Source organism: Rhinopithecus bieti, unplaced genomic scaffold (assembly GCF_001698545.2).
Source record: "Rhinopithecus bieti isolate Rb0 unplaced genomic scaffold, ASM169854v2 scaffold_8, whole genome shotgun sequence".
Classification (NCBI taxonomy): domain Eukaryota; kingdom Metazoa; phylum Chordata; class Mammalia; order Primates; family Cercopithecidae; genus Rhinopithecus; species Rhinopithecus bieti.
In genome coordinates, this window is record NW_016803211.1 from 2,556,704 (window position 1) to 2,582,844 (window position 26,141).

A 26,141-nucleotide genomic window follows, 5' to 3' on the forward strand; every position below is an offset into this window, starting at 1 on the left:
GAGGCTGAGGCAGGAGAATGGCGTAAACCCGGGAGGCGGAGCTTGCAGTGAGCTGAGATCCGGCCACTGCACTCCAGCCTGGGCGACAGAGGGAGACTCCGTCTCAAATACATAAATAAATAAATAAATATATAAAATAAGATAAAATCCAGCCAGCACTGGAGTGATTGGGACTCAGTCCCATCAGAGAATTCTGGGAATTAGTGTAGAACAGATGCCTCAAAAGTCTTCCCTCTCTGGCAGTAAGAGAGCTGGGATACTCATTGACTGCTGCCTCTAAGGGTATTCATTTTGACACTTTCAGCACTGTCCATGAGCAGGCTGAGCCAGGCTTGCTCACCAGAGAAAGCCCCCAGGCACAGTGATACAGGTGTTGGCAGTTGGAGTCCATGAGTATATACTGAAGTGAGGGGAGGGAGGGTGGATGGGCACCAGCATTGTCAGCTACAGTTGTGCATGGGCTAAACATAAAGAAAGGGTTCTCCAACTCCCACTTTGTATCATAACCCACAAAGCAACTGACTTCCATGTTGCACAAGCTATTTTATAGATACATCACTTCATGTGACAGATTATTAAGCACAATTAATTAGGGGCCAATTGAATTTTAATACTGCCTCCTTTAATGACCTAGCAGGGCACAAAAGCTCTAGAAATACAAAGCTGCAGAGGATGGACGTGTTCTGCCTTTCATTTCTCAAGACAGATTTGCAATGATCAAGAGGCGTCCTACGAATGCAGTTTGCAAAGGACTTAGGCACGCAGCATCTCCTTTGTTCTCACCACAAGGCTGCAGGGTGTGCAGATGTGAGCATTATTTCACTGGTGAAGAAGCATCCTGAGAGGTTACATAGTTCAACTAACGTCACACCAAGAGGTATGGACTTGACCCACTTTCTTCTTTCTCTTTTCTTCTTCCCACTATACCTTGCTGCATTATAAGACTACTGCCAGTTCAGGGAAGATTTTAGCTAAAGTTAATTTAAGGCCTCCAAGAATATTTGAAAGTATGTGCTGTATCTAAAATATATAAAATGATGATAAAATATAAAAGATGTGTTTCAATTTCTGACACACTGATAGTTATAATACACAGATACAATAATGACTAAATCTCTAATTTCTGTCATCTGAAGTTAATTCTAGAGCACATACTACTTGGAGAGTATTAAATATAAAACGAGCCTGAACTTTTCCTTATGGCGTCACTGCCACTGCACTTGGGGAGTCTTTTAGGTTCACAGATTTTTGACTCATTTTCTTTAGCAAAAGCTCAGGAAGCAAAGTCACACATTTATTCACATTGCACTCAAATGTGTAGAAAAAAGAGAGCATCTTTATTTCTCTAAAATGGACTTTTGGCTTCTCATAAGTGCCATCTGCTGGGTTGTATGTGTATGTCCTTGTGAATGTACAAGTAGGTTGAGAGGCATTCAAATTCTCAAACCTTTTTGGTTGAAGCCTCACGTATTTAAAGGACTGTGCAAATGTCTTAAATACACATCTCCATGATTTTTCACAAAATAAAGACAGGGATTCAGTGCTCAGAGCAAGAAATAGAACATCATCAGCCTGGCAAAACCACCACCCCCCTGCCATCTCTCTGTTACTAGATCTTAGAGTGGGAGTAATTGACATAATCCAGTCTAGTAATCTAGGTCTGATTTAATATCTTAATCATGCATAAACTATTCATTATGTAAAACACCCAATCTGTAAGACTGTGCCACTCTCTCCCTTCTCTGCCCTCAGCAGGATAGCATCTGGGCATTTGGACATGGAGAGTGTGGGGCACAAGCATCTCATAGTCAAGGAATGGGGGAGGAGCATCTCAGATCTGCATCAGAGTTAATGCTGGTCCTAGGACAAGAGTCAAGCACACCCTGCTTTCACCAGCTGCTGGCAGGTGTCACTCAGGTAATGCACAGCTGAACAGAACCCAGTTCTCTCTCTTGACTGGGCCCCCATCAATACATTAGCTCCGAATGATGTTGTGAATCTCTCCCAGTACAAGGTCATAATCCTAACCCAGATGATTCCAAGATGATGCTTCTTTCCCCACCATGATAACCTTTCTGCAACATCCTTGACCATTCTCACCATTATTTCTATTTCCCCTCTTTAAGAACATGTGAGTACATCTGGATCCCATTCATGTCATATGCGAACTGAGGACAGCTTGAGGACATTCAGTGTCAAGCCCTCTCATGCCTTTATCACCGTGACATTTTCTCCTCCCAGGATCCCAAATGGGAAATAGGTCTTGAAAGGGATATCAGACACACATCTAACCGTGCGTCTCACCATTACATCAGTCTTTGGCCACTGTAGGAGTACCATTGCCCATCACCATATTAAAAGTGGCCACATGCAGAGCCTTCCTTCCTTAGAGTCCATGCAGAAGCCCAAAGAAACAGACTGCAGCCCCAGTAATCTGGGGCTACTCTATACCTCTCTGGATGAACTTAACCTGCCACATTCCTGGGGATAAGAACTTCAAGAACTGACATGTTCACTCCCTCCAGCATCTGCCTTCCTTCCTCTTCTGACTTTGGATATGTAAAGTGATGATGTTCAGGCTTGGCTGTCATCTGTATTGTATTATAGCCTGTCCTATCCCACTGAGCTTTTCTTTCTTCCACTGGATATCCAGCTACTCCTCCCTTAGTGGTCTTAGACAGGAGGCGTCTTCTTTGCTGCAGAAGAAAGCCTGTGATCTAAGCCTGTAGATACAACTCTTAGTCTGCTCAATGCGGCCTACAGGAACCTTAGAAAATCTTTTCTCTCATAATAGAGACTGACTCTCAAGATTCTTATTAAACAACAAAGGTTTTACAAGTAATGTTGTTCTCTTTGACTTTCTACTATAGCAATTCTAATGTCTCTTCATCCTCCCATCCCCTACCCTCCACTTCACCAGTCTTCCCAAGGCAATGGATACTTCAGGCTGACTATGGAGAAGGCCATATACTTAGAAACAGAAATGAGAAAAATGTGTAAATATGTCTCAAAATATTAACCCCAACATACACAAATAAGGCAGTAAGTTGCATGAAGAGTAATTTTAGCATTTTCCCCAATATTCCTGCATTTATGCAGAACCACACATTGTAACCAAAGAACTCTAATTTACTAGCTTCAGAAGCATTGAGTTAAGAATATTTTTTTTTAAAGTCAGCAGACATTCATGTTTATATAATCCTTTATTGTTTAAAGATGTTTTCACATAAATTATCTCATTTGAGATAAACTCACAAAATGAAGTTTTGCTGTTTTCTTTTGGAGGCTGACAAAGGCTAAACTATTTGCCATTAGCATATAGTGATACAGTGAGATCAAAAAAGAACCTTTCTTTTTGAAACATACCTATCATGTAACTCTGAAAGTAAAAACTGAAACTAGGAGTTTGGGCTAGACTCGCGGCTTTGAGAAGAGCCTTCTTTGTGAACCACTTTCATCATGAGATGTAAATCAAATAGGAGCCCATTATCCTTTGGGAAACTCTGAACATTATCAAAAGTCTCTAAATTCAAATGCACCAGAATGTTCTTAAAATGTGCACAGCATGGTTGTGGGTGGTGCATCCTTGCAGAGGCTAGTAGTGCAAAGTGATGTTTTCCTTCCTCTGGCAATAACCAGAGGTAGGACTTGGGGGTCTTTCACTCTGGAGAACATTAAAACTTGGACTCTTTTGGGACACAAGCATGAAACCCAGCAAGTTTTCAGTGTTCTAGGAGTTGTGCCCATAGAAAAATCAGAGATAAAAGGCAGCTGAGGAATTCTTTTAACAAGGAGAAGCTGGGATTGTATCTGTGAGCTTCTGTTTTGTGCATTGTACTTACATTCCTCATGTTATTGTCAAGTACCAGCAGTGTCTAATTCACAGCCATTTTGGAACTGTGCTTAAAGGAATCATCTTTGTCCACATTCTTTGGCAAAACAGACCAGAGAGAATAATTGTAGGAGATTGGTCAGGGTGGTGGGAGAAATTGTAGGTAAAACACAGACTTCTTAGAAGTCCGTTGGGGGGTTTGCAAAGCTTCAGGGAAGAATGAGCTGAAGGCAGCAGTTCTTACCCTGGGGCAAAGGGCAAGAAGTAGGTACAAAGGAATGCAGGGGAGTTTATCTAAATAGGTTGTTTACTCATATCTCCAGAAACCTGGCCTTTAATCATCCACATGCAATTACCCACAAGTGTATTGACTCAAGGCCTTTGTCATTAAATCTATACTGAATAAATGCCCACAGCACCAGTTGGTCAGGGCCACAGCTGCTGACTCTTTACAGTACGCTCTTTGGGGTCTGTGGCCATCCCTGGTCCCCTAGCCCGCTCTTTCACTGGATACCTGTGTCTAAGTGCATTTGTTCGTCCGTCATTCAGCCAGGGTCTGTGGGTCAGACCTGGCAAATAATTATGGTGTGAAGAAGGGGTCAGAAGGCCCAGGAGCAGTGGCTCACACCTGTAATCCCAGCATTTTGGGAGGCCAAAGTGGGCAGATCACTTGAGGCCAGGAGTTCGAGACCAGCCTGGCCAACACAGTGAAACCCTGTCTCTACTAAAAATATAAAAATTAGCTGGTGAGGTGGTGCATGCCTGTAACCCCAGCTACTCAGGAGGCTGAGGCAGGAGAATTGCTTGAACCTGGGAGGCAGAGTGAGCTGAGATCGCACCACTGCACTCCAGCCTGGGTGATGGGAATCTATCTCAAAAAAATAAAATAAAAAGGAGGGGTCACAGACCTGAAAAAGGAAATAGATAGTGCCTCAGTCTGGAGCATGATGTGTTGAGGGCACAGACGGGCACATGGAACATTCCAGCACTCCTCAGTGTTCTCAGAATACCTGCTGACATCACAGAGGGATCAGATTGTAGACCACTGGACAGCAAAGGAAAGGAGACCTCTCATGCTGGAAATGGATTGGAAGCAGAATAAGTCATTTTTTCAATAATTGTCTATGCCATGTATATTAGCCAAAAATAAATTTAAATCCATAAATATTATCTTTCTCACAGATATCCTTTAAAATACATTAAAGGGATAGCATCATATTGTGCAAAATAATAAGTGGATTTTTATGTCTTTTTTCTGTTCGCAGGCCACCTCTCTTTACCAGTCTTGACAAATAATTTCTTAGTGAAGCACCTATTTCAGGCTGAGCCACAAGATGTCAGCCTAAGCTTAGTCATTTTGAATTTTCCCGGCCCTTGAAACAACTACATTTTTTCACTTTTATGACCAGGAGAAAGTTTGAGAAGCTCATGACCCCTCAGGATTAGGTATAGAGACCACAGCAGCTGCTTGCCCTGGGAGCTCCTTATGCCTGTTCTCAGCCATCTTCAGTGGAGATTTCACAAGATAACCCAAAACTGGCTCCTTTCTGTGACACCACCCAGGAAACTGTATTCCAAGTGTGGGTGTGCACGGATCTCCACCATTGGTCCTTGTTCTCTCTCCTGTCTTGTCCTTTCTCCCCTTCCTCAGTTATTCTCTGGGGCAGGTGAGTAATCCTCCCTGCCTTGTAGATATCCATTCGGGAATGAGATCCTACCTTTCTTTTCCCAGGCACCCCTAGGCTTATGAGGGATTCCTATCACATAGCTTTAGAGATGAGAAGCCATCTTTGTCATGAACTCTTGCTTCATCAGGTTGAAACTCACACTTCCTGTGAACTCCCACTTCTCTCAATTCTTTCACATGCTCGGAAGGGGACTGCAGAGACCTTTAGGGATAGTACAGAGGATATGTCTCCTCACAGCCAGCCCAGAGCAGGGACTGGACTCAGTGGTTTGCAGCCCTTTTTAGAAGGTTGACATTTAACTCACTTTGTCATCAGGTTTGGTTCATTGTCATCAAGATGGAGCCATGGTGAATGTCCTCCTCAACATCTTTTACATTTTACACAAATAACAGTTATTAGAAAGAACTTAAAGTTTGACTTGTGGATCAGTGTGCAGTACTCAAGAAAAGAAGAAAACTCTAATCTATCTTGAGGGCTTCCTTTTTTTCATCTAATTGTCACAACAAGACAGTGAAGTTGCTATCACTTTCACTTGATAAATGAGGAAAATTTGAGCTCAGAAAGTATTCAGTAACTTGTTCAGAGTCTTAGAGTTAGTGAGTGAGACAGAAACACAAGTCTGTCTGATTCTAGAGCCCTCTTTTTTTTTCTTTCATTCTTTCCTTTTGAAAAAATTCCCTTTACTACTCCTGCATTTGATACAAAGTGGTATCTGGTAAGTGGGCCTGAAAACTTTCCAAATAACTAGTTTTAAATAATCTCTGTGGAAATTTATATGAATAAAAAACTTCCTTGAAAGAGTATAAACCTCCTCTTCCAGTAGGCTACGACAGACTCTCAAATCATCTGTTTCAATTATTTAGAGCTGCTCCTTTGACCTCCTGGTTAAAACTATGTAATCAGAATTGGAAATACAAGTAGCTCTTAGTAGCAACAAAGACAGTGAATGTCCAGGAGAGAACTGAGCTGCATTTCTAGGTTTGAATGGAACCAATAATAAAAGTCCAAAATAAATGATCACCTCCACCATTCACTCTTCTATGATGGGTGTAATGTATTACTTTTTCTTTTAAAAAAAATTATTTTAGGTTCAGGGGTACATGTGCATGTACATTATATAGGTAAACTTGTGTCATGGAGGTTTATTGTACAGGTTATTTCTTAACCCAGGTACTAAACCTAGTACCCAATAGTTATATCTTTCTGCTCCTCTCCCTCCTCCAACCCTTCACCCTCAAGTAGGCCCCAGTGTCTGTTGTTCCCCTCTTTGAGTCCATGTGTTCTCATCATTTAGCCCCCTCTTTTACATGAGAACATGCAGAATTTGGTTTTCTATTCCTGTTAGTTTGCTAAGGATAATGGCCTCCAGCTCCATCCATGTTCCTGTGAAAGACATGATCTCATTCTATTTTATGGCCGCATCATATTCCATGGTGTATACATACCACATTTTCTTTATCCAGTCTACCATTGAAGGGTATTTAGGTTGATTCCATACTTTGGCTATTATGAATACTACTGCAGTGAAATATGCATGCATGTGTCTTTATAATAGAACAATTTATATTCCTTTGGGTATACACCCAATAATGAGATTGCTTGGTCAAATAGTAGTTCTGGTTTTAGCTCTTTGAGGAATCACCACATTGCTTTCCACAATGGTTGGACCAATTTACACTTCCACCAATGGTGTCTAACCATTCCCTTTTCTCTGCAACCTCCTCAGCATCTGTTATTTTTTGACTTTTTAATAATAGCCATTTTGCCTAGTGTGAGATGGTATCTCACTGTGATTTTCTCTTTTTTTCTTTACTTCAGTAGGTTTTTGGGGAACAAGTGGTGTTTGCTTACTAAATAAGTTCTTTAGTGGTGATTTCTGAGATTTCGGTGCATCCATCACCCAAGCAGTGTACACTGTATCCAGTGTGTATTCTTTTATCCCTCACCCCCACCCACACTTTCCCCCAAATCCCCAAAGTCTGTTGTATCATTCTTATGTGTTTGCATCCTCAAAACTTAGCTCCCGCTTATGATTAAGAATATCTGATGTTTGGTTTTCCATTCCTGAGTTACTGCACTTAAAATAAAGGTTTCCAATTCCATCCAGGTTGCTGTGAATGCCATTATTTTGTTCATTTTTATGTCTGAGTAGTATTCCATGGTATATAGATAGATATAGATATATCACAATTTCTTTATCCAATCATTGATTGATTGGTATTTGGGTTGGTTTTACATTTTTGCAATTGGGAATTGTGCTGCTATAAATATGCATGAGCAAGTATCTTTTTCATATAATGACTTATTTTCCTGTGTATAGATACCCCGTAGTGGAATTGCTGGTTCAAATGGTAATTCTACTTTTAGTTCTCTAAGGAATCTTTACACTGTTTTCCATAGTGTTTGTACTAGTTTACATTCCCACCAGCAGTGTAAAAGTGTTCTCTTTTCACCACATTCATGCCAACATCTATTATTTTTTTATTTTTTTGTTATGGCCATTCTTGCAGGAATAAGGTGATATCGCATCACATTGTGGTTTTGATTTGCATTTCCCTGATCATTAGTGATGTTGAGCATTTTTCATACGTTTGTTGGGCATTTGCGTATCTTCTTCTGAGAATTATCTATTCATGTCCTTAGCCCACTTTTTGATGAGATTGTTTGTTTATTCTTGCTTATTTGTTTGAGTTTCTTGTAGATTCTGGATATTAGTCCTTTGTGGGATGTATAGATTGGGAAGGTTTTCTCGCATTCTGTGGGTTGTCTGTTTACTCTGTTGATTGTTTCTTTTGTTGTGCAGAAGTTTTTTGGTTCAATTAAGTCCAACTATTTTCTTTGTTTTTGTTGCATTTGCATTGGGGTTCTTCGTCATGAAGTCTTCGAATAAGCCAATGTCCAGAAGGGTGTTTCCAATGTTATCTCCTAGAATCTTTATGGTTCCAGGTGTTAGATATAAGTCTGTCATCCATCTTGAGTTGATTTTTATATACCGTGAGAGATGAGGAGGATCCCATTTCATTCTTCTACATGTGGCTTGTCAAGTATCTCAGCACCATTTGTTGACTAGGGTGTCCTTTCCCTACTTCATGTTTTTATTTGCTTCGTCAAAGATGAGTTGGTTGTAAGTATTTGCCCTTATTTCTGGGTTATCTATTATGTTTCATTGGTCTATGTACCTATTATACCAGTACCACGCTGTTTTGGTGACTATGGCCTTATAGTATAGTTTGAAGTCAGGTAATATGATGATTCCAGATTTGTTCTTTTTGCTTTGTCTTGCTTTGGCTATGCAGGCTCTCTTTTGGTGCCATGTGAATTTTAGAATTTTTTTTCTAGTTCTGTGAAGAACGATGGTGGTATTTTGATGGGAATTGCATTTAATTTGTAGATTGCTACTGGCAGTATGGTCATTTTCACAATATTGATTCTACTATCCATGAGCATGGGATCTATTTCCATTTGTTTGTGTTATCTATAATTTCTTTCAAAAGTATTTTGTAGTTTTCCTCGTAGAGGTCTTTCACCTCCTTGGTTAGGTATATTCCTAAAATTTTTTTGGTGGTGGTGGTGGTTTTTTGTTTGTTTGTTTGTTTGTTTGTTTTGCAGCTATTGTAAAGGGGGGTGAGTTCTTGATTTGATTTTCTGCTTGGTTGCTGTTGGTGTATAGCAGAGCTACTGTTTATGTACATTGATTTTGTATCATGAAGCCTGCTGAATTCATTTATCAGTTCTATGAGCTTTTGGAAGGAGCCTTTAGGGTTTTCTAGGTGTATGATGATATCATCAGCAAACAGTGACAGTTAAATTTCCTCTTTACTGGTTGGATGCCCTTTGTTTCTTTCTCTTGTCTGATTGCACTGGCTAGGACTTCCAGTACTATGTTGAATTAAAGTGATAAGAGTGGGCATCCTTGTCTTGTTCAAGTTCTCGGGGGGAATGCTTTCAACTTTTCCCCCTTCAGTATTATGTTGGCTGTGGATTTGTCATAGACAGTTTTTATTTCTTTAAGGTATGTCCCTTCTATGCCGATTTTGCTGAGGATTTTAATCATAGAGGGATGCTGGATTTTGTCAAATGCTTTTTCTGTGTCTATTGAGATGATCATGTGATTTTAGTTTTTAATTCTGTTTATGTGGTATATCACAATTATTGGCTGTGTATGTTGAGCCATCCCTGCATCCTGGATATAAAACCCGCTTGATCATGGTGGATTATCTTTTTTACATGCTGTTGGATTCAGTTAGCTAGTATTTTGCTAAAGATTTTTGAATCTGTATTCAATAGGTATATTAGTCTGTAGTTTTTCTTTTTTTATTATGTTCTTTCAGTATAACATAGTTTTTTAAGGAAAACATGAATAAACCAATGTATCTACTGAAGTCATTATTGGTGCTCTCTCTGACTTGCAACCTGCCTTCACCTAAGGTCATATGAAGTTTCTAGGGTTCCCTCTCAGATTCAGATTCACCACTTTTTTTGTGTCAAACTTATTTGAATGTTCCCTACAACGTTGAAATAAAATTCATAGATCACATGACCTATCTATATACAACATCTTCAAAATCATCAATATATTAAACTATAATACAAATATAAGATAAATGTCTAATAAAAATGAATGTATATAAATTTGCAAATAATCAAGTGCAATTAAATTTGAAGATATAATGAAATGATATGAGGGTTGTATCTGTACATATAATGCCACAGCTACAAAGGCAGATGAGTCCAGGTGTGCAGTAGTGGTGACTCAATTACCATAAGTATAGCTGCCTTAATGTTATTTTCTAAAATGGTAAAATAATCTGAATGAAATTCCAAACAAAACAAAGTGGAATTTCCCATGATTAACATCATGATTTATTTCTGAAAAATGTAGGGTATATGAAAATTATGCCAATAAATGCTTTTTTTTCATTTGTTATACAGAATTAGATTCCAAACTAGAAAGATTATAATCAAGTTTTTTATTTTCATGAATATCTGGGGCCACTGAAAATCTGTGGGGCACTGATCTGTGCATTGGAGATGTTTAGCATCTTCAGTGCACAGACAGAGCTAAATGGCTCAATGCCAGTAGCACACCCCTCCTAATCAACTAAAATTGCCTTCAAAAGTTTCAAAACTTTCTGGGAGGCCATACTCTGCTTCCTAAAAACTTAAATTTTTAGCACACTTGAAGAGGCCCTTCTAGTCAATGTTGGTCACAAGTGAGATGCCCCTGGACCAAAGCCATCCTGCTTCCTGGAGCCTGACACCACTGAGATTTCAGGCCTTAGTTAGGGGCTGGGAGACTTTACCAAGGTTGATAACCAACCCCAACCTAGCCTTCTTAGATGGACCTCATGACCATACCCCATGAAGCACTGGCTGCTTCCCAGAATGTAGCCACCCAGAGGATGTAGGTCCCTTTCCAGTAAAGAAAAAGTTGACTCTTCTTTCTTCCTTAAAGGCATCTTCCCTTCCCCATTATACTCACTCCAGCCACAGACATCACAATCTCTTCAAATTAAGCCATCAGTTCTCAGCACGTGGTCCAAGAAGTTTGAGGTCCCTGAGATCCTCTCAGAGAGTCTGAGAGATCAAAAATACTGATACTATAATGTTAGGCATCATTTGCCTTTTGCATTCTTTCAGGAGTGTACAGTGGAGTTTTCCAGAGACTACATAATGTGATACCAGGATAGAATGAATGAACACAGAGCCGACCTGAGAATCCAGCTGTCTTCTTTAATCTATTAAAGAGATTCATAAAACGAACACAAAGTCACTGATAGATAAAAACCTATGTGAATATAGCTCCTTGGGATCCTCAGTCACTTTTAAAAGTGGCAAGGGGTCCTGAGACCAAAAAGTTTGAGAACCGCAGGTTTAGACTTTCTCAAAAGACAGAAAAGTATTTATTTTCAACAGCTACTATTTCCACAGACCCACCAGCCCCTGAAGCTGGGAAACTAAGATTGAGAGCTGATTCCTTTCCTACAGGGATGCGAAGAGAGGGGCTGGCAGAGAGAGGGGAAAAAACAACCCAAAAATGGAAACAACAGAGCTCAAACTTTCACCTCAGTAGATATCCTCAGCTCACATATTTATCAGGCAATGAACATGATAGGTTGAGAGGAGGGTAGGGTGTGTATTTCATTTCCTCCACCCAGATAATCGCCATTTTAAAATAAGTGGCCACCACTGGTAATAAGCAGCACTCAGCATTCCCACTTACAACTTAGCTTATTCATTAATTACTTCAGTTAAGAACTGTTGAGGGCCTGCTGTGAACAGGGAAGACATGGGGTGTTATCCTCACCTTCTAACTAGCTTACAGCTGGGAAGCGACACACACCTATTTCTCACACTGAAAAGTAAGGCTTAAAGGCTTAGAGAAAATGAACTCTAATAAAAGTTGAAGGTGAAACGGCCTAACACAAAGGCAAAAAATCAGTTCTATAGGGATTCCGAAGCTTGATTTTTCTGTTTGGAGCAGTGAGCATCATAGCAAATTACGATTTGAGCCGAGACTCTGGAGAAATAGGCTGCAGAGATTAGAGATAGTAGGGAAGGACTAGACGGTGAAGAATAGCATGAAGAAAAGCAGAGAGGCAAGAACTGGGGCAAGGAAACAGCAAGCTATAGCTAGTTTGGCTGGAATGCAGGGTGTGTGGAATTTATATATTGGAGATTGGGAAATAAAATTAGAGATGTAAGTAAGGATTGGATCACAGAGAACCTTCACTGTCAGGCTAAGGATTTGACTAAGAAACCATACGAAGAAGACTTTGAGCTATTACCATACAAGAGCTGTGCCTTAGAATAGTGAGCCCTGGTACACCATGTAGGATCAATTAAAGTAGGAGAAACTGAAAATCTATAAAATAAAAGACAGGAAGAAGAACCAGGAAATTACATTTATCGTGGGATGCATTATAACAGCAAACATTGGCAAGAGTATGGAACTAGGACTTTTGTACACTGCTGCTTGGAGTATGGCAATTTCCTGCAATGCTTAACTTGACCCTATGACCCAGCAATTTCACTCCTAGGTGTTTACCCAAAACAAATAAAAATCTAAGTCCACAGAGAAACTTGTACAATAATATGTCCAGCAACTGTGTTCAAAATATCTAAAAACTGGAAATAACCCAAATGTCCATCAACAAAAATTAAATAAATTATAGAATATTCATATAATAGAATACTATTTAACAATAAAAAGAATGAACTAGGACACACAACGACATGGTTGAGTATCAAAAATACAGTGTTAAGTAAATAAAAAGTATGTGCTGTGTGATTTCACTTACTGTGTTTGAAATCTAAATTCAGAGAAAGTTAATCTATTGAAATTATAGAAATCAAATAGTGGCTTCTTGGGGAGAGATGAGAAGGGAAGGATGGGGACTGGACTGGAAGGAGCATGAGGGAACTCCCTGGGGAAATACAAATGCTTCGCATATTATTTGGGGTAGTAGTACACATATTATACAATTGTCTAAAACTCACAGTCTGAACATGTGATACCAGTACATCTTATTTTGTAATAGTTCTATCTTAGTTAAAAAAAATCTAGGTCACTGAAAATGTAGCATTCACTCACCCTTCCTGAAAATAAAACTTACAAATAAAAACACTTATTTCTACTATCTGTGGAATCAGTCAAAATTAATACAATGGTGGAAATAGTGGTTAGAAAAAAGCTTATTAGTGAGCAATAAAAAAACTATAGGTGAAAATAAATGTGCTTAGATTTTTAAATCAATTTACTAATTTCTGTAAAAGACAATTAAAGTGATAAAATTAATACTTAAATTGTGGCCAAAAATTCTGAAAAGTCAATGGGAAAAGATAACGCAGTGGTGAATTTAAAGAAAATGACATCATTTTAGTCTTAACTGCAGACAAAGCCAATATTACTCTCAAATACCGTATTTTTACATTCAAAGTATTTATTGTAGACTCTAGTGAATGTCTTTTCAATTAAGCTCATGGTTCATAAAATTGGCTTTGAAAATAAAACTGATGTGGTTGCACTTATTTCTCACACTGAGAAGTAATATAGTGCTCACTGAAACGTGTCTTCCTATCTATTGAGTAGATAGAGCTCAGGTTTAAAAAATGGCAGCATATAGCTTTATGCAATTAGCTTAGGAAGCAAAATTAAATTACAATTCATCATCTCTCACTCAGGTAAGCTCTACATATATACTTAAGGTTACCTGTTTGGAAATCAGGATTGTATGTTATGTTCAAAAACAAGATAGAGATCTGTGGAGTTTGTCATTCTAGTCACTTGCTTGGGGAGTAAACATGAGTTAAAAGGAGTTGGAAGTCCATTCAAGAGGGAAAATATATCCTTGCACCATGTGTAACTCATGTACCTCTCTCTAGAGGGAAAGCTAAGCTGCTACCTGGAGGTGTGTTTTCCAGTGATAAGCAAATATGCAGTGATAAGCTCTGTGTAGAAATGGGATATTGTATAGAAAGTTGACTGAGTGGAGAGTGTCACGCAGTGTAATCTCCTGAAATGCACTATAATTATTTGGTTCTTTCCAGCTTCCCACTTTGGCCACTTAATTCTGAACTTCCACTACATGAAGAGACTAGAACTTGATTAGAAATAAATGGAATGACTCTTAATAAGCAAGTGGATGCATAAATTGTGGTCAATCCCTACAAGGGACTATTAGAAAGCGAATGAGCAGAGTTAATTAGTTCCATATTGACATTGTGCACTGTTTATTATATATTATGTAAGAAAAAAGCAAGATTCAGGATAATGTTCATTATAATAATATATTTTGACAAAACAAAGCACAAGGACAAAATTCCAATACAGATCTAAAACAGTCCAACAAACAAATGTCATACTAGAAGAACTAATAATATTGTTTGGATTTAAGAGGAAAAACTTGAAGGATCTGTTTATAATGCACACAGCAACTGCTATAAGGAAATAGCTCAGGAATGCATAGACTATGAAAGAAAAACCAGGAAAGATGAGTTAGCATGGCTAGATGGAGGGATGAAGGGATGGAGGGATGGATGGATGGATGGATGGATGGATGGATGGATGGATGGATGGATGCATGGATGGATGCGTGGATGGATGCATGGATGGATAGATGGATGGATACATGAATGAAAGGATGGATGGATGGATGGATGGATGGATGGATGGATGGATGGATGGATGGATAGAAATGAGGGGGACAAAATAAAGGGAAGAAGGAAAATTATTTTTCTTCAACAATCCAAAGACACTGTTCCTTTATTTACCCAGTATCTTATGCTTTTAATAATAATTCTATTGCTGAAATAACTTTTNATGGATGGATAGAAATGAGGGGACAAAATAAAGGGAAGAAGGAAAATTATTTTCTTCAACAATCCAAAGACACTGTTCCTTTATTTACCCAGTATCTTATGCTTTTAATAATAATTCTATTGCTGAAATAACTTTTTTTCCTCTTCATCCTTAGTATTCTCATATTTCATAATCAGGATCTAGATGTCAGTTTTAAAAAAAAAACTGTTTTCTTTCAGCTCTGAAAAGTATTTTTATATTGCTTCTTAGATAATTTAGAACCCTCAGCTCCCCGTGTTATTTCTTTCTGGCACTACTACTTGCTGGCTGTTGTACCTCCTTGATATATCCTTTATGTCTCTTATTACTTCTTTAGAACTTTCTGTCTTCTTTTCTTGTTGTTCTACATTTTAAGAATTTCTTCACTTTTGTCTCTTTTAATTAAAATGATTCTTTCATACACTTTGTTCCATTTTATAGCATCCTGTTCTTGCCTTGTGGATACAATATCTCTGTAAATTAGTATTTCTAAGTTCTCTTCTGTGCCCTGAATTATGTATCTCTTTCTCTCTCTCTCTCTCTCTCTCTCTCTCTCTCTCTCTCTCTCTCTCTCTCTGTCTCTCTCTCTCTCACACACACACACAGAGAGAGAGAGAGAGAGAGAGAGAGAGAGAGAGAGAGATTATATTATCCTAAAACAAGAGACTAGGAGTTGGAACTAGGAGTTCTAACTAGGAGTTAGAAAACAAGGGATGTCCATAGATTTCTGGAAGATAGGCAACATATTATTAGGTTGGTGCAAAAGTAATTGCAGTTTTTGCATTACTTTATTACAAAAATCATAGTTACTTTTGCATCAACCTAATAAAAAGTGGTGATGACCAAGGAATAGGTGAGGAAAAAGGAAGAAAATTTCCATCTTAGAATGGATCCTGAGGAATGTATGTGGCAGAAGAAGCCAAGTGATCTGGTGAAAAAGGGTTGCAGTTCTATTACCTAGATGACTCCAGGTAATTCAGAACTTTCACTATTGTTCATGAGATGAAATATACAAGGGTATTAATACATATAGTTTAAAGAATTGGGTGTGTTTCCATCACCCAGGTTTAAAATTACTCATATTTTAGAACCTTCCATGTGTGTCTCTTTCACATCACATCCCTCTCTCATTCCTGATGTTGATTTGTGTGTGAATCATTTTTGTCTTCCAGTTTTTAAAGGTTTTCCTATGTATCTGTAAATACATGTATCAGATATGATTTTTATAATTTTATATGATACACATTATGTATACGTATAACTTAGTTTTGTTTGGTTTTGAACTCTATAAATAGAATTTTGCTATAAGTATTCTTCTAAGACTTCTGCATTCAACATTGCGTTTTTGAGGTTATCCATGTTGAGGCATTTAACTGTTATGTATTTATTCATTTTTCATGGCTGAATTTTATTTCACTGGGTGACTATATTACTATTTACTGATTCAGTTTACTTTAATCAAAATTAGGTGGTTTTCAACTTGGGTTTAATCTGAATCATGATGTTGTGAACATTCTTATACACATTCTATTACATGAGTACTGTACACAATTGTCTCTTGAAATAGATTCTTGAATTACAGAAATGCATAGGTTCTGTACCATACTAGATGCTAAACTGTTTTCCAAAGTTCTTGTACTGTTTATTACACCTCAACCAACAGTGGATGGAAGTCTTAGTTCCCCTACATCTTAATCATTTTCAAACATTTAAAATCTTACCAAAATGGCAGCATACAATGGTGTTCCATTTTCGTTTTAATTTTAACTCTTATTAATACAAATACATTTTAGGATACTTTTATATATTTTGAGCCATCTGTATTTTTTTTTTTTTTTTGGCTATGAAAATTTTGTTTATGCCACCTGACCATTTCTCCCCAAAATTTTGAGTTTTTTCTTAAACCACTTATAAAAGAGGCTATCAGTTTGCTCATGATCTTTGATACCCACGAACAGTCATATTTGTTATTTACAAAATTTCCATATGGTCCTTTACATTTATTGGTTCCCTTCTAGTTATATGGAATCACATGGCTAATTTATGAGGAAAGGCCTATGACGGGTCACTTCTAAGTCAAAGAATTTACAAGCTGGCACATGACCCTCTCATTCTTGCTATCCATGCCACAGTGACAAAACAAGCCACAGGGTTCTCAAAAGTACAACTACAAGGCCAGGAAGGCTCTGTTTGCCTGGATCCCTGAGTGATTCTGAGGAGGAGAGCACATACCCACACCCACTCATTCCAGACAACTTACACTGGATTTGTACCCTGAGAAATGTGAGGGGTAATTTGTTACTACTGCATAGTCTAGTCTAACATTGACTATACTTGCTGTTTTATGAATCAAATTTCCAGGCAGGCAGAAGTTTGTTTTGAGCTCTGTGCTATGTTTCATAGGACCATTTGTCTATTCCAGCACAAACAGCATGCTATCTCAATTAGTATAATAATATTTTTCACTTTCAGTAGAAAAAGTCTCTATGACTTGCTGTGTCTTCAGGAGTGTTTCATTTATTTTTACCTTTTCATTCTTTTAGATAACTTTAGAATCATCTTTTCAAGCTTCATGCCTAAAAAACCCTACTGAAATTTTGCTTGCAATTGCATTAAATATACAGATCAATTTGGTGAGAATTTACATCTTTACTGAATCCTTCATTTAGCTATGTTGTATATTCTAACTTAGATTGTTAAAAAATGTTTTTAAATATATTTTATTTTCCATAAAGCATTTACACAACCTTTAGTGTATCAGTCCCTAAGTAGTTTATATTTTATGTTTCTTTTCTAGATGGCATATGTTAAAATTGCTTCATACAATTAATTACTATCTGTTTATGAATATTCAATTAATTTTATATTTAGATTTGTATCCAGCTACCTTATTAATTCTCTTATTTTTTCTAATATTTAACTGAACTTTCTTTTTGGTGTATAATATAGACAATTGCATCATCTATGAATAATGAAAATTTTATTTTAGCCTTTCTTTTGCTGATCTTCCCTAGGTCTCTGGTATAATCATGAAAAGAAATTACTATAGCAGGCATTTTTTCTTGCTCTTAATCTTACAAGAAATGCTTTCAATCTACCACCATTAAGTAGGCTATATACATTTTGGTACAGATCCTTTATCAGGTTAAGAATGTTCCCTTCCCGCCGGGCGCGGTGGCGTAAGCCTGTAATCCCAGCACTTTGGGAGGTCGAGACGGGCGGATCACGAGGTCAGGAGATCGAAACCATCCTGGCTAACACAGTGAAACCCCGTCTCTAATAAAAAATACAAAAAACTAGCCGGACGAGGTGGCGGGTGCCTGTAGTCCCAGCTACTCGGGAGGCTGAGGCAGGAGAATGGCGTGAACCCGGGAAGCGGAGTTTGCAGTGAGCCGAGATCCGGCCACTGCACTCCAGCCTGAGCGACAGAGCGAGACTCCGTCTCACACACACAAAAAAAGAATGCTCCCTTCCATTGCTAGTTTGCCAAGAGGTTGTTTCGTGTTTTGTTTTCATGAATGAATGGTAATTTTGTCAGACGATTTTCTGCATCTATTGAGATGATCAGATATTTTTTCTTCTTTAATTTGCTAATTAAATAAATCACATTGATAAGTTATCTAATGTCAGACTGAGATAAGCAAACCTGGCAATGATAAATATTATAATTTTTATATTTTGCTGGATTTGGTTCATTCTAGTTGAAGGTTTTCATATCTGTGCTAGTAAGTAAAATTACCCTATAACATTCCTGTTTTTGTCAGAATTTGGTATCAAGGTTACTTTGTTTCATCCATGAGTAGGATAGCATTTCTGCTTTTAATATACTCTGGTATAGATTGTATAATACCCCAACTATTTATCCTAAGAATGTCTAGTAGACTGCACAGAAAATTTGGGGCTAGTGCTTTCTGTGTGGGAATATTTTTAGCTTCAAACAAAATACATCTTTTGAAGTTTCTATCTATATCCAAGTTTTCCTTTGACAGTTCTTCGAAATTACCAATTTCAGCTAAGTTTTCAAATTAACTGGCATATATTATTTTATATTCTATAACAGGCCATTTTTCTTCTATCTGCTGATTTTCATCAGTGGTATCACCTTTCCTTGTGCATTGTGAATTTTTGAACTGTGAGCTACTAATTTTTATTTGAAATGTAATCTCCGTGAATTTTTTAATGTGAGTTTGAATTCAAGGTTTTAAAAAAGGATATGCATTTTCATCTGCCAGGTGCCAAAGGTATTACCAAATTGCTACCACTTACATTAGAAGATCTGAGTGACATTTTCTAGACTGCACAGGCAGTGTAAAAATGAACTAAAACCCACTTCAGAGCTGGCTTATGATTACATATATTTAGAAGAGACTTTTTCCCTCCATTCAGCACTAAGGTTAAAAACCACAAGCTTTACTGATTTTCCTTTCTGCACAGAGAGATTTTCTTTCCTAGTTCACCTTATCTCCAGGGGCATAGCCCTTAAGGATCCAAGCATTGTGCAGTCTCCTAGGAGACTTTCACTTTGGGTGGGCCCTAAAATTTACACCCATACCCTGTATCCAAAGAGCTAATCAAAAGCTCAAGTTCCCCCACGTTTCTTAGAATCCTTAAGGAAGCTCCAGCTGCAGTGTTTACCTGAGTTATAGGATTCTGCTTTCACTTCTATGTGGAGGCTGCAGACTGCAGATTCTTTTTTGCCTAATGCTAGCTCAGTGAAGCACTTACATTTTTTTTTTAGAAAAATATTCCACCCAACATTTTCATTGCTTCAGTTAGAAGAGTTATTTAGTGTATCTAATCTAATCTGGTAAATTGCCCAACCCACTTCTTTAATCCTTATTGAATAAATCAGTGCTGCCAAAGAACTTTCTGTGATTATAACTCACCAGTTTGGAAGTCACCAGCCACAGGTGGCAACTGAGCAATTGAAATGTGACTCGTGATTTTAGAAGTGTACTTTTATTTTCACTGAATTTTAATTTATTTAAATAGCCACTTGTGGCTAATGGCTACCTTCTAGAACCGTGCAGAAATAGACCTTCATTCACCCAGTGATGGTGCTGACACATAATGTTCCTATGAGGTAAAACTTAGAATTCCACATAAAAGAGGAGAGGAGATGTTTGGCTACACAATTCAGAATGGCATAGCCAAGGAAAGTCGTATAAAAGAATGTTTAAGAGAGAGCCAGTCTTCATCCACCCTCATTTTCTTTTTTGTAAGAGAAGAATTTCTGGATGTGTGGCATCTACCTGGACACATCACAACAAAGGATTTAGCATAGGTTGTGGGATTGCATAAGCCAAAAACAGAAACAGAGCATAGGAAATGGCAGGAGGCACTCCCCAAATGGCTTCATTAGAATAAATCTTATCTCCGCGGCCCTGGCCTTACCTACTAGCCCTAATGAGCCTGCTCTGACTCATACTGGCTTCCTTTCATGCCCAGACCCTTTCATGCCCAGACCCATAAACATTTATGCCTGAGCTCTCATCATGGAGTCTCTCCTTGTTATCTGTGGCATCTAATCTTTCCTTGGAACCTCTGGGAATCAGCCATTCAGCAGAAGGCCCATTCATAGAGGGTCTCCTCCCAAAGCTGCTGCAACCAAACACACGAAATGTCTATTTCCTTAAGGAATAAGGATGAGTGTTTACACTGTATCTCTTTGTAGAGTTATGTTCTGCATAGGATAGGCACGGTTGTATGAAAAGAGCCCTGGACTTAGGGTCAGGAGAAATCAGTTCTAACCCCATCTCTGCCATTAGCCAGTTGCTGGTGCAAGTCACAAGGCTGTCCTGGGTACAGTTTCTGCCACTGCAAAAGAAGAGTGTTCAGTTCCATCAAAATAGAAATCCCTCTCCTGGAGTCTAAATGGGAAGATTGAGTTACTCAAAACTGACATATATAAACAGGTAGGAGATTGAACAGGTAAAGATTTTTCTGTTTCTATGCTGCTAGGTCCTTGTAACAGGTCAATCTCATTAGAAGGAAAAGCAACCTCAAACTGGTAACTGGGAACTTAATGGTGAAAGTGGTACTAAATGGAGACTTTGGGGACAATCTGGTGTCCATATTACACGATTAATCACAATGCACCACAGGACTTTCCTCACTGGCATGGAGAGAAAGGCAGCATTAACCTGGCAGGCCTGGTGGGGATTCCATGGGCCCAGGGCTCCTCTTTTTGTTCCATCCGGAGCTTTTCATGGAGGGTGGTAGTTTTGCGCCCCCAGTGTCACTATAGGATCTTTCTTCCATAGCAATCATTATTACTCCTTTTTCTCTTAGTTCTTCTGCACTCCATCCTGAATGACCAGTTTTCTAGTTTAGGGAAAATTAAACACTTACTGTTTCCAAGAGTATTTCTGGGTCATTTCCTGGGATTTTTGTCCTTTCTTTAAGGATAATGTTTTATTTCCCATTAATATGCATTTCACTTCTATAAATGGAAACTCCTTCCACCGATTGACGGTCTGAAAAATTGGAAGCCACCGGATAGACTTATTTTAAAATAACATGTCAGTTATATTTTCAAATAGTAGGCACTAAATTTAAAATTGTGTATTTGTTAGTTGGAAAAAAGTACAATAAACACACCATAGGGTACCCAAAAGTCTAGAAACATAGGTGAAATCATGTACATCCTATATATTATACAGATGGGGAAATTGAGTTTCAGAGTGGCTAAAAGCTCAGGGTTGGTAGGTAACAGATCAGATCCAGAATTCAAGCCCATCTTCAAAGCTATGTAACTTGTCCCACATTAGGTGTAAACATCTCAAATCAGAAACAGTCCCCTAACACAAGTATATATGTTTTCTCATTGGGAGCCTATAAATAACAGTCCAACATACCAACCAATCACCTTGAGAGTGATTGAATGAAGTTGAGATGCTTTCTTTAAATACATTTTACTATATAGATTGGAGGTTTACAACATGATGTTATGGGATACATATGGATAATATGGTTACTTACTGGAGTAGACTAACATATCTATCTATCGTATCTCATAGTTATTTTTGTATGTGTGACAAGAGCAGCTAAAATCTACTTATTTAACAAGAATGTCTAATACAATACAATTTTGTTAACTTTAGTTCTTAGGTAGTATATGAGATCTCTAACTTGCTTGTCCGACATAGATGTTTTCAATGCACAATGGAAGAATTAAACTAAGTTTTGGCTACTTCAAGATATAAAAAACAAATTATCTTTTTATTATCTTCTTTTTATTTTTATTTTTTTTCCTGAGACGGAATCTGGCTCTGTTGCCCAGGCTGGAGTGCAGTGGTGCAGTCTCAGCTTAGTTCAACCTCCACCTCCCAGGTCCAAGCAATTCTCCTGGCTCAGCCTCTGGAGTAGCTAGGATCACAGGTGCGCACCACCACTCCCAGCTAATTTTTGCATTTTTTTTTTAGTGGGGATAGGGTTTTACCATGTTGGCCAAGCTGGTCTTGAACTCCTGACCTCAGGTGATCCACCTGCCTCAGCCTCACAAGGTGCTGGGATTACAGGCGTGAGCCACCATGCCCGACCTCTTTTCATTGTCTTTTCTAAAGAATTTTCTGAAAACATTCTCTTTTCTAAAGAATTTCCTGAAAACATTTGTTTACCTTTCAAAAGGAAACATTTTCATCCTAAAGCCAATTCTACGTGCCATGAACTTGTCTTCATTCTATGACCTTACATGTATGTGCATGTCCTCTACCTAAGGAAGAAATTACACACACATTACATGTATGTGTAATGTCCTCTACCTGAGGAAGAAATCTAGTCACAGGGTACAGTCATGTCTAACTCGTTTATCCAATGCGTGGCACAGTCCCCTCAGCAGCTATGATGACATAGCCTTAAGGAATCATCAAATGTTTGGGCTGAGCAGGACCTTATCATAGGCTGTTCCAACCTCCCCACTTCACAGATCAGTAAATTGAGGCCCATTTATTCATTTGGCATTCGCCTACCATGTGCCTTCAATGGGTGAGAAAAAGATGAATTCACCTCAAGACATCTAATGACACCCCATGCCAGATTTGACATAATCATATCAATAGTTGAGACAACGGTGATGAGAATGCTTAGGATTTAAATATAATAGCACACATTCGACATGATTTATGAAGGTATTGATGGCAAGAGGTTTCGTGAATACTAACTCAGTGAGTACCAAGGTAATGTTTGTAAACACGAAGATCTGAGGACTTCAGAGAAATATTTCAAAGCTTATACAGCAATGCCGCTTAAGTTGGAGAGACATGACTTGATGGAATAGTTGAGCATTTAACAAAGTATTATCGAGATAAAGGCAAGCTGTGGGGCGGCCTGGTGTCCAAAAGGTACAAGGTGGAGCACATGAGGCTCTCCAGCCCTCAGACATCAAAAAGACATTTCTGCCCTGGGTGGAACCAGTTTCTCCGGACTCATATCTTTCTCTCCTCCATTCTCTCTGCAAGTGCAATCTAAGGGCACTCTTACCTAAACAGATACTGAATTACAAATGAAATCAGTTGTCCTTGGCAAATCAAGGAGGTTAAGGGGAAAAATAAACTTTGTTCTACATCACCTCCCTGACAAGACAGCAAGCCTGCGGATAAGAACAACAGAGCACTGATGAGTGTAATGAAAACTCCCAAGTTTGTTCTAGAAATGCCTGGAGGAGACACCACAGGCCACCGTGCTTCCAGGACATCACCAATTCTTCCAAGGGATGCTTGGCCTCTGGGCAAGTCCAATTACCCTTCAAGGATAACGTAGTTATAAAGAGCCTAAGATGCTGTTGTATATGCCTCCCGAGTCTCCCCCCATCACCTCTGGAGGTGGGGACTTACCAGATAACTCTCCCTTTGGCGTATTTATGGCCTCAAGCAGGCTGCCTTTAAAACTGGAATGTTTCTGATACCTGAGCATCTAGTCCATGGAGATGGGTCCTCTTTGTGTCTGAACTGCATTTGTTCTAAGGACTCAAGTGTATCCACATAGGTTTGGAGGGCGTGTGAGGTAGGACCACTAAGACAGATTTAACAGAGATCTGTAAGTCTAAGCCACAACATTGATTCAAGAATACTGGAGCAGTGTCACAGGTAGGGGAGTACCTTCCTTGAAGTAGCCCCTGAGTATGTTTGAGATGGAAGGGTGGATAGAGACTGTCATAGAAGAGCAAATGAAAAGATAAAATTGCATTATTACACTCTCCATGACACTTGGAGAGAACAATTAGCCACAGCATTGAGGAACTTTCACTCTCAGCACAAATGTCACCAGCCTCCATATTACAGGTCAGCTGATTTCGTGAGGACGTTGGCAGGCTCCAGTCCCAAGGCAGTAGTGGCCATGCCCTAGGATAGTTAGGGATTGATTAGAACAAGGAGTCAAAGCAGAGTGACTCCTTTTTCCCTTCTTCACGGGGAAAGAAATGTGGAGTGCTTGTTCTCCTGTGTCCCCTTCGCTAAGACAAGAGGATTTATTTGCAGAATGTATGTAAGAAACCTGCAAGGACATCCCAAAAAGATTCAGAAGGAATTTGAGAGAGGTTGTCCTTCTTGCAGAGCATTTGATGCTGGTGCAACCTCTAAAATCCAGGTTAAGTTAAAAACAAAAAGGCCAGGCACGGTGGCTCATGCCTGTAATCCCAGCACTTTGGGAGGCTGAGGCAGGTGGATCACAAGGTCAGGAGATGGAGACCATCCTGGCTAACATGGTGAAGCCCCGTCTCAACTAAAAAAAAAAAAAATACAAAAACTTAGCCGGGCACAGTGGCATGTGCCACCATGGGACTACTCCTGAGTAGTCCCAGCTACTCAGGAGGCTGAGGCAGGAGAATCTCTTGAACCCAGGAGGCGGAGGTTGCAATGAGCCGAGATCGCGCCACAGCACTCCAGTCTGGGCGACAGAGCGAGACTGTCTCAAAACAAACAAAACAAACAAACAAAAGCCTGTTTCTTTTTGTTCATTATTATTGAATGAATGTCCCTGTGGAATTCAACTACTTAGTATATTACTACTACTTGGTATATTACTACTACTTGGTATATTACAATATATGGTTTCCACCTTTCTAGTTTTCTTGTGGGTCCTCCGGCATCTTCTTTGTGTACTGCAATGAGCATTTCCTCACAAGATAGCACCAGTCGAGATGAGAACAATAACTTCTTTGAATGGAGCAATGTCTGTGGATTCTGAAAATAACATACAGCAATTTCTACTGCACTGAAACAATTGCCAAGAAGAGGTTCTAGAAGACGTAATTTATTCTATCTGTGGTTGTCAAAACACATCTGATGTCCTTTACACATTTTACTTAAAAGATCACCTCTATGAATATTGCATTCACTACATACTGATGAAGGTTGGCCTTTATGTGACTATAAATATATGTATGTTTGGGTGAATATATGCCATGTTTGTATTCTTGTTTATTTTGTTCTACAGTGAGTGTATTTACTCAGGCAGTTTCCAACACAAACAACTGATATACATATGAATAAGACACAGGGGAGTTTAGGTGTAGAATGCCACACCTTCTTGCTCTAATTCAGGACACCGATGGAGTTACCAAAGTAGGGAGGCTCTAGGACTTACCTAGAGAGCATTAACAACTGATTAGTGTTCATTAGTATCATTCTCACCCCTATGCTGTAGAGTAGGAGAGATCGCCTCTTATGCTTTCAGATAAAACTGTGTGTGCTGCTTTTGTTCACAAGATGCGATCCTGGGCAAGTAGCTTCACCTCTCTGGGCTCAGTTTTCTGATTCATAAAATAAGAATAATAGTATCTGCTTTTTCTCCCTCATAGGATGATTGTAATATATCATTACATAAAATGGAAAATTACAATGCAAAAATATTTCTCTTTTATTACAATTACCCTTTTTTAACAAAAAAGTGTCAATTGAAAACTCAATGGAACCCTTAAGAAGAGTCCCTCTCAAAAACTAAATTATTGTAATGCTGAATTCCAAAGTAATTTATTAACAGTCTTTAGGATCAAAGCTGTCTCAATAGCTACAGGCAGTCTGCGTGGGATATTTTGTGTTGCCAGAAGGAGGAGCTTTGCTTTTGGGAATCTATCCCATGTTAGTAACAGAAGCAGGACTGTTAGAGGTATAATGTTTCCTGAGACCCAAGGCAGAGACGCTCTTTTTCTGTAATCTGGGCTGTTCAAAATTCAATGTGCACACCATAATTTATTGTTCTATGGTTTGGAGGATAAAAAATCACATGTCAGAGTTTTCCCACCTGAAAAGTAAACACTGAAAAAGAAATGTAACTGGCAAAA

General features: G+C 38.7%; 2 long non-coding RNA genes across 7 annotated transcripts in view; one reads left to right on the forward strand and one right to left on the reverse strand.

Moving 5' to 3' along the window:
* The window catches only part of LOC108527796 (uncharacterized), a 43,883-nt gene extending 18,880 nt beyond the window's left edge, over positions 1-25,003 (forward strand). For 2 of the 6 annotated variants that reach the window (XR_001884927.1, XR_001884936.1), the window contains 4 exons: positions 638-877; positions 1,753-1,917; positions 20,629-20,775; positions 24,925-25,003. This is a non-coding gene — a long non-coding RNA (uncharacterized LOC108527796). Of the gene's footprint in view, positions 1-637; positions 878-1,752; positions 1,918-2,126; positions 2,759-20,628; positions 20,776-24,924 lie in introns of those variants that run through there. The other 4 variants (XR_001884929.1, XR_001884928.1, XR_001884934.1 and 1 more) reach the window with 4 other exon arrangements.
* LOC108527815 (uncharacterized) overlaps positions 21,218-26,141 on the reverse strand; it is a 37,416-nt gene continuing 32,492 nt past the window's right edge. Inside the window, exons 5-6 of the long non-coding RNA XR_001884941.1 lie at positions 24,917-25,041; positions 21,218-21,336 (exon numbers count right to left, since the gene is read on the reverse strand). This is a non-coding gene — a long non-coding RNA (uncharacterized LOC108527815). The remainder of the gene's footprint in view (positions 21,337-24,916; positions 25,042-26,141) is intronic.